Below are 10,131 nucleotides of genomic sequence, written 5' to 3' on the forward strand. Positions count from 1 at the left end.
AAATATTGATTGATAAAAAGAAACCATATTCGTCTAATTTGATAATAAAGTTATGTTTTATTAAAATAATAATAGATGATCATAAGCCTTTTTCACAAATGTAATCTTACTACTCCTAAGCCCTAGAGCAATAGACATGTTTCGAGAATTACTCTAAAAAATTCCTAAAAACTACAGGAATGTCCTTCGCAGTCCAATTGTTCAGAGAGCTCCCCGGTTCGTAAGGGCGAATGCCCTCGAGGCTTCCTTGCTTCAATCCCTCATTGTGTACATCATTAATCTGATGACTTTCTTCTACCAGTAACCCTCCTGACTTAAAGGATTTGGATATAGATGGGAATGTCATCGGTTCCCACTCCACTTCTCCTCCGTTCAAATGCACTTTTCTTCTCACTTGGCGCTTCTCAATCTCTTGCCTCCAGTGTTTATGGTCTGGCTTGAAGCCCAAACCAAAGCGATCTTTCTTCTCAATCAGTTTTGGGATTTGAACCCCTCCTTGCAACGTCTTCCTAGTCCCTTTCCTGGCAATGCTCCCTTCCCCATCATCATTTGCAGGGCCATCCTTGTGGCTCTAGACATTTTGGGTACCAACACCTCACTTCCTTCCAAAATGAAGGTTGCATTGATGATTTCTAGAGAGTGGAAAGAACACTCAATAGCCTCTTCATTCACATCAACATAAGGGGCCTTGCTAGTGACTGCTGCTATAATGTCTTCCTCCACATTGATGGTTATTAACCATCCATCTGTCACTAACTTCAATTTTACGTGCAATGAGGAGGGCACCACTTCTGCTAAGTGTATCCATGGTCTCCCCAATAAAAAATTATAGGAGGGGTTGATATCCATCACCAAGAAATCAACTTCATATGTATTTGGCCCAATTTCCAAAAGGATGTCAATTCGTCCCATCACTTTCCTTTCAGTTCCATCGAAGGCTCTTACCACATTGTGACATGTTTTCATATGCGAACTGTCAATGGGTAATCTGTTCAATGTGGACAATGGAAGGACGTTTAAAGCAGACCCGTTATCAATGAGTACACTTGGAAGCGTGTATCCCTTGCACCGAGTAGTGATGTGCAAGGCCTTGGTTGACCCTATGCCCCCGGGTGGAATTTCATCATCATTGAAGTAGATGAAATTGTCAGCACTGATGTTATTCACCAACCGGTCCGACTTGTTAATGGATATGTCGTGGGTGACATATGTTTTGTTAAGTACCTTCAACAATGAATCCCGATGCACCTCAGAACTCAGAAGTAGGGCTAATACTGATATAGGCACTGGCTGCCTACGCAATTGCTCGACCACACTATACTCACTATGCTTAAGGAACTTTAGAAACTCCTTAGCCTCTTCTTCCTTTACTGACTCCTTGACAGGCACTTCAACCTCTTTCCTCTTCTTAACATCAGCATCATTTGTTCTCGTGGACTCCACTTTAATGCCCCCTTCATCATAACGCTTCCCACTTCATGTATGGGAACCTTCATTTTGTACGCCCCTAGACACACTGGCTATACTCTCCCCCTCAGGTTCTGTTACACTGCAGTCATAGCTCCATGGCACCCTCTTGGCATCCTTGTAAGGGAAAAGATTGGGTTTATGGATGACGACCTTGGGCCCGATTTATGCCCCCAGTTCATTATTCCTCGGCAAGGAAATAATAATTCTTGGTCGGATGGTTCCTTGTCGTTCATTTTCCAGCACACATATTTTCCTTTTGCAAGAACTCCCCTCAAAAATCTGTAGCTCTTTGTTAACTATAAAGCCTTGCACCATGGCCTTGAACTCTTCACAATTTTGGATCATATGACCCACCTCTCCATGGAATTCAGAATAGTTCCCCATTTTTTCTCTACCTTTTCCGGAGGTCAACATACCTCTCTTCACCATCTCCTCCCATATTACTTTCATGGGTGTATTCACTTTAGCAATATCTTCCTTGATGCTTTCTTCCCTAGTTTCATCAATGGCATTCACTCCTTGACTGCCATGATCTGGTAACGGATTTTCAGCATTAGGGGTATTGTCGAATTTCACAACCCCCATCTTGATAAGCCACTCCATGGCCTTCTTGAATCCGGTGCAATTTTCAATCGAATGCCCCAGTATTTCCGCATGATATTTGCATTTAGCATTTGCATCATACCATTTGAGGTACGGTGGCTATAGCAGTTTTAAGTGAAATAGAGCAATAGGATGTGCATCGTATAAGCTTTGATAAAGCTCACGATACGTCACAGGAATTGGCGTGAATTGCATCCTTTCTGAATTCTGTCTTGTGTCCGATTCCTATCTTTGAGTACTTTGTTGCTCGACTGTGGCTGCTTTGGGTTGACCAACTGTGATTGCCCTCGAGTTGAAACTATTCATGTTATTCACCTCGTTGTCCTTTCTCCTTGGGGCCAATCTTTTATCCATTTCCCCCTCAATTTTACCGCCCCTTATGGCGTTCTCAATCATCTCTCCTGCCATAACTATATTCGCGAAACTTTTCGTGGTGCTTCCAATCATGTGAGTGATGAACGGCGCCTTCAAAGTGTTGATAAATAACATGGTGGTATCTTTTTCTAACAGTGGTGGTTGTACTTGCATTGCCACCTCCCTCCATCGTTTTGTGTATTGCCTAAAACTTTCATTAGGCTTTTTCTCCATGTTTTGAAGTATGATCCTGTCTGGCGTCATATCAGTCACATGGCTATACTGTTGCATGAAGGCTTATGCAAGATCTCTCCATGAACCGATTCTTGCACGGCTCAACTGATTGTACCACCTAGTCCCTGCTCCTACTAAGCTATCCTGAAAACAATGGATCAATAGTTGATCATTATTCACATACCCAGTCATTCTGCTACAAAACATTGTTATGTGTGCCTCTGGGCAAGTAGTCCCGTTGTACTTTTCAAACTCTGGCATCTTAAATTTGTGAGGAAGCACCAAGTCTGGGACCAAACTTAAGTCTTTGGCATCAATATGATGATTGCCAGCGCCTTCCAAAACCCTAAAATTTTCCTCCAACCACTTGCAACGATCCTCTAACTGTTTTGAGGATTCAGTTGCCATTCTTTCCCTCTCTGTCATATCCAGATCAGGAGTGATAGGGTTGATCGGGCTATCACCCAAATTATTTCCCAACCCAGATGGGAAATTCACGGGGATTCCAGCATCAACCAACCCATGTTGAGGCCTTACAGTGACAGATGGCCTTCTAGGAGGTGCCTCGATTTGCAGTGGCATATGAGGCGGAGTAAAACCCGGAGGAGGATCCTCACCAGTGATAGCCACGGGGGCTTTCCCTTTATCAGTGGCTCTTAGCAGCTGAGCCATTTCAGCCATCATATTCCTCTGAACCTCTAGCATTTGCTCCCTCATGTCATTCTGCATTTTGGCCAACTGCTCTTGCAATTGGTCTTGCATATCCTTTTGCAATTGTTCAAACTTTTGATCCATACTCTTAGTTTTAGTGTGAGTGCCGTAAGGATGTGTGATTTCCAGATTTTTTTCTACCTCTCTGGAAGTAAACTTTAACTAATTAGGGTCTTTCTATAACTTTGAATGCATATGATGTGATGTAATGCAAATGCATGAATGCAAAAAGGCATCGATCTCGATTCAATCTCATTTAGCAAACTTTATTTAGAAAAAGAATATCTTTACATATAAATGGATTACATATACGCCTTTGCCCTAATGCCCAAAGTTCTAACTTTATCTAATAAAAGGGCTAACTCTCGACCTTTATTAGACGCTGACTCATACATTATACTCAACGCGTCAGCTCGTACTGCTAAGTCTCGAACATATTCAGCAATCTCTCGGATCTGGGCTATAGCCTCCCCAATAATGTAATCCCTATCTCTGACTTGACCTTTAACTTGATGGAGCTCTCCTTTTATACAATCTTCTTGCGCCTCAAGCTGCTCAATCCGAAGTTCACCATCATGCAATGCCATTTCCAAATCTTCAACCTTACTTTTTAGCTCCTTTAACTCGACCGTAGGATCATGGTTTCGATGCCAACGAAGGGATCTTCCAAGGTTCAGTTACCTTAGTCTTCAACCCTTTATTCTCTTTCTCTAATGCCAAATTCTGTGACCGCATCTCTTGGAACTTCCTCTCCCAATACTCGGCTCTAACTTTTTCCTCATGAACTTCTTTCTGCCACTGTTCCAAAGACCTTCCTAACCCCACCCGCTTTAAAAATACTTTTATCTTTTTATACTCATCTTTTCAATCATCTTGGTCTTCCTCAACCTTCTTTTTTTCCTTCCTAACTTTTTCAACTTCCTTCTTTTAAAGGTCAACATCTAGACTTAGGTACATCTTCTCCTCCTCAAGCTTTTCTATCTTCTTTTCGAGTTCAAAATTCTTTCTCTTAAATTCTTGCTTTATGATATCAAGCTCCGAGGGTATCATCTGCAAATATTCCTCCATTGGTCGAACTTCCTCCATTTTTGTCATAGGGGCATTATTGTTAATCCTTCTACTCCTCCACTCAACATATTCCAGTGTCGTAGCAGGATTAATGACCACTCTCTTTAACCAACAAGTCTTGTTCCAAGCACTAGAAACCTTGCTAACCTTCCTCTTGTAATCGGCTCCTCTGTATACAAACTCACTTTGAGCCAACCCATGAGTCGATGTTACAAACTGTCTCAATCCACGCTGCCTTAGCACGAGCAAAGGGGCATAACCAATAGCACCCCAAATTCCCAACAGGGGAACCCAATCAAAGCTGCCGCATCGATAAAGTATCTCACCAGAAACCATCCATGGAACTCTCCACTCAACATCCTTCGACTGAAGATTCCGAAGTAAAGCTATCCAATTCTCTTCCGGCACATCCACTTTTCTAGATGAGGCTACTATATCTTTCAACGGGGAGTAGTTCTCAAAGAAAACCCAACAAACAATCCCATCAAACAATCAGAAGTGACTGTAGAACCAAGCCAAAAGTAACTGAGCACACCCTATAAACCTGCCTGCACCAGCCCTCCTACATGCACCTAAGGACCAGAATGTCTCTGCCAAAATTGTAGGGACGGAAATGACCTTTTTACTGAGTCGATGAAAAAGATCCGTGGTTGCCTCGTCCACATATCCCAAAGCCCTAGGGAAAACCATTAGTCCATACAAACTTAAGGCAAAAACGTCTACCTTCTTCGTCTCATCGGGGTGTGTCAAAATCAGATATTTCAAAGCGTCCCACAAAATGCACTTGCACTCACCCTTTTCTTTAATTCTGGCCGTGATCCACTGCTCGCTCCTTCCCGTAATGGTCATTAATTTCTTCCAAAAGGTAGGGACACAAGCAGCTCGAGAATAGATCCTACCACTCTGAAACCTAGGGCAACGAAGTAAGGCAGTGTACTCCTCCACGTTAGGTACCAAATCTACTTCCCCAAAAGTGAAACAACTGTACGCCAAGTTCCAAAACTGAGCAAGGGCTCGGAACAAGTGCTCATCTAACTGAATATCAAGCAAGTAAGGTAAATCTCCGTAATTATCGTAGAATAACTGCTTGGTCTCATTGCCCCACTAATCCCAAATTTCCTTAAGCTCTTGGAGATTATTCTGTGTGGCACTAATACGAGTATAATCTGATAGCTCTGACACATATCCCATAGTTATACTGTCTCCCTTTTCTAGCTAAGTTTGCTCTGACCATCTATGAACATCGGCGTTGCCCTCCACTCTATCAAGAAGTCCGTTCTCCATAATAAAACTTCCTAACTTAGAAACTGACCGTGAATCGATACCTTTGTAAATGCAAAATGACATGCAAACAAAAGAAAAGAAATAGTCAGTATCACATGATATCAATAAATCTCAACGATAATTTGTAAGGGTAATATCTAAAGTATAGCTCTAACTAAGTTGGGCTCTTACGGTTTTTCTATATGAGGTTAGTTCTAAAGTTTAAGGTACCCGAACCAGCAGATTCCTCGATTTTCACCCATTATAGGCTCATTTGAAACGAGTTCAGTTTAGGGGAATACATTTCCCTATGGCTACATGGAGATGAAAATCTCACGAAACCATAGGTACGGATGTATCCCGAAAGTGATCCACTATCCTGCACGGAGGCGAAAACCTCACGAAGGCGTAGTCTCTCACTCCCACTTAAGGGTGTGACCACAACGGTCATGCAAATGCAATGCGTATCAAAATATATAACATATGCAATAATGCAGACACATGTAATGCAAAAAGGATCGAATTTTTAAATTTTTCAAATTTTTGACATTAAGACAAAAGGTAATCAATTATACGGCTTGACTCTCTTATTAGTCCCCAGTGGAGTCGCCAAGCCGTCAAAAACATTTTTAATCGAGTTTTGGAAAATGGGAATCGACTTTAAAAAAACGAAAACGGGAGTCACCACCAATCTTTTTAGGTGTGATTGGATCACCTTATAAAATGTTTTGTTTTAAAACATTAATTTTGGTCTATGAAAATCGAGAAAACGGATTCGGGAGTCGGTTACGTACAAGGAAGGGTTAGCACCCTCGTAACGCCCAAAATTGGTACCTAATTGATTATCAAGTGTCTTTAATATCGGAAATTTAAAAATTTTAAGATGCAATCCTCTTTTAATATTTTTGATTTTGAAAATTAGGGTTCACTTGTATCAAATAAATCAAAATATTACATCCAATAAGTTAGGACATAATATTTTTAAGATATCTGACACTAAGTTAGCTTTGTTGGAAATCCCTATCTCGAAACAACGAAACGCCATATCCAGTAAGTTAGGACACAACGCCTTGAAGTTCCGAGACAGTTGCTTGCACTTAGAAAACCTTAAAAAACTTAGAAGGGTGCTTGACTATTCGAACTCAACGAGAAAAGTTGCAACCCAATAAGCTAGGGCACTACTTTTCTCGAAATTTCCAAAGACCAAGTATTGCCTTTATTTTTGAAAACTTTAAAGTCTCGTTTTTTAGATCGATGCATGAAGGAGTATATTAACATAACATACGGGATAACATGTTATAGTAATAGGTAAATAAAAGCACAATAGCATAAATATCATACATTAACTAACATATACATATAAGAAACATGGCAAATTTTAAATAAGTAAAATATACATAAAACACGATATATATTTAAGAAGAATAGGTAAAACACATAAACATGTAATTCTTCGTACATTTAAACATATTGATAATAAAATGATGCATGATATACAATTTGACACATATATATATAAAATACAATAAAAATAATAATATGTCAAGCACTCAACATTTAATAAAATTATGAGACCAACATCTAATGTATTGACATAATATAAAGAAAGGTTCAATATATATATTAAAGTATAAAATAAAGTGAGCAATTATTGATAAAAATACCTAAAATATAAATTAAAAAATGTTTAAAATAAGTTATATATAATAATATAATATGAATAAAATATAAGGAAATATAATATAAAATAATAAAAATATAATAAGTAATTTGCATATAAAATATAGTAAAATAAATAGTATAAAAACAAAATAAATAATATATAAAAATATAAGAAAGATAGATATTATAAGGAATATTAAATAATATAATATAGTATGTAATAAAAATCATAAATAATTATAATGAAATATAATATGGTATACGTATATTATAAAATAAATAGGATATGAGTAATTTTCATAAGAATTTTATAAAATAAATAATGTACATATATAAAATATATAAATAAAGAAAATGTGTAATATATATAAATGGAATATGAATACTATTATAAATAAGGATAATAAATACTATTATTTATTAATAATTTTTAAAATTTATTTGGTATTTACAAATTTAGTAAATAGTAATACAATTTTATAAAAATATGTAAAGAAATATATAAAATAAAATATATAATATAATATAATTTATAGATAAAATATATGATAAAATAATGTATTGGATAATAACAATAATATATAACTAATATTTATAAAATATATAAAGTATTTAAAGTAAATTAAAATATAAAAAGGATTAAAATTGATTTTAATTAGAAAATCTAAGTTAATCTGCAAAATAGTAAAAATTCCAGGCCTGGTTCCAAATGCGCGTTAAATTCAGAGGACTCACTGGGCAATTAGCCCTAATCCTAAAAAACGACGTCATTTCCCAGAATAAATTCTACTGGCCATTGGGACTAAATTAAATTAACTGTAAGAAGTTAGGGCCAATTTGAATAAACATAAAATGAAATTGGAAATATTAAAAAGGAGGAAGGATCAATTGGGCAATTTACCCAATTCACAAAAACACGCGGATCCTCCCCGGGTAATCGAGTCAACACGTGGATCCTCTCTGTTGAAACGATGCCGTTTTAGTGCTTATCAAGCTAAGCCAAAACAACACCGTTTTCGTAGGACTATAAATGTTAAAACCTTAACCCAAAATTCATTTTAGTACCCCACTTTTAAAAAAAAAACTTGAAAATTCTCTAAAAAGGAGAGAAGGGGTAGTTCGGCCTTCGGTCTCCGACTACAGTGCAGTGCCTACACACGCGCCTCACGTGCCGTCGTACGCGGTGGTCTGAGGGTTTAAAAACCTTCGTCCTTCCACAGGTAACTCCTTTTCTTTTGAATGTTACTATTTTTTAAAAAAAACAGTTTGTATATTCGTCTAAGAAAAGAGAAAAGAAACAAAATATGAGATAAAAAATCACCTTCGTTTCTTGTGAAATATCTCTGATATATTATTGCAAAACATTTGATGTACAATATCTTTGTGGTATTTTTCTCTCTGTATGTGTGTATCGTAAGTCCTTTTTTACAAATTTGAAGAAAGGCTTTATAGCCTTAGACTGTTATGGTTTAGGAAAGAAATCAAAGTTTTCTTTCCATGTTTGCCTTGGTTTTCTGTCGTTGTTTCCTCTTTTGTTCGCAGGTAATCCACGAGAGTCTCGCTCAATCATTGATGTCTGCACGCTGATGGAGCCAACACCGGATTCTGGCGTGACTTGCGCGTCGATGGTGGCGCAACGTCTGATCACGACGCGCTTGGTGGCGACGATTGGGCCATTGAATTTGCGCGAGATGAAAGGTCGCGTCGCTTAGAGTGCCCGAAGCTTCCAGAATTTCATTGCGGTGCCTTAGCTTCCTGGAATCTCTAGGATTTCCTAATCCAATTAATCATTTGGGCCCTTTGGGCTTTACCGAGTTGGGTCAAGGGTAGGTTTAGGCTGAGGGTGTAACGGGTTTGCTGGGGATTTTGGGTATTGGGTTAACAGTTTTGTATGTGGGCTACCAGTATTTCTTGTAAATGGGCCATAAACAATACTCAGATTGGGCTATGTATATGAGCTTTCAGTTTGGACTTTGTAAAAGGACTTTTTAATGGACATTTTAAATAAATAAATACTTATTTATTTAATTCTTTTATTCTGTTTTCAGCCCGGTCAAATTTGGGCTACTACATCTGTCACCTTATTTTTATTAGGACTTATAATTATTATTTTACAATTTTTAATTTCGGCTAATTCATATTGAGTACTTACTCTTCATTATATATTTTCTAAAAGAGTTCTTGATTCTATCACAGTTATAAAGAGCTCCAAAGCTCACTATTACTCAGGAACTTGAAACTCCACTGCGAAAGGTTCTCTACGACTGTCATGTCCTGCTCAACCACGGCCATAGCTACCACCAGATATAATATTCTTTTGGCACAGGACTTATGGACTAATGAACCTCTACCACCGTCGGAGTATCCTCCTCCACCCTTACGCCGATTATTCTCCAAAACTCCAGTTCAAGGAAATTCATTCATCACTCAGGAAGTTTCATTTCTCTCCCTATCTTATATTTATATTCTTTTCTATATATCTATCTTTGTACATTGAGGGCAATGTACATCTTAGGTGTAGGGGGTATTCATTTCACTATCAGAAAAATCCCTGAATGATTGCCTTGCTCTCTTGAAAAGCTCTCATATCATGTTTAGGATAAATTTTGATTGATTTATGACTTTTATTGATATATCTTGAATTAAAACATAGGCATTTATGAATTGATTATTTAAACTTTAAGACATTAGGGAGTCAAGCATGACAAGTTGATTTTTGAAGAATTAAAAACTTTAAGGCTGTTTCCCTAAGTTTAGGTATTTTCT

The sequence above is a fragment of the Gossypium arboreum genome, chromosome 8 (assembly GCF_025698485.1).
Source record: "Gossypium arboreum isolate Shixiya-1 chromosome 8, ASM2569848v2, whole genome shotgun sequence".
Classification (NCBI taxonomy): Eukaryota; Viridiplantae; Streptophyta; class Magnoliopsida; order Malvales; family Malvaceae; genus Gossypium; species Gossypium arboreum.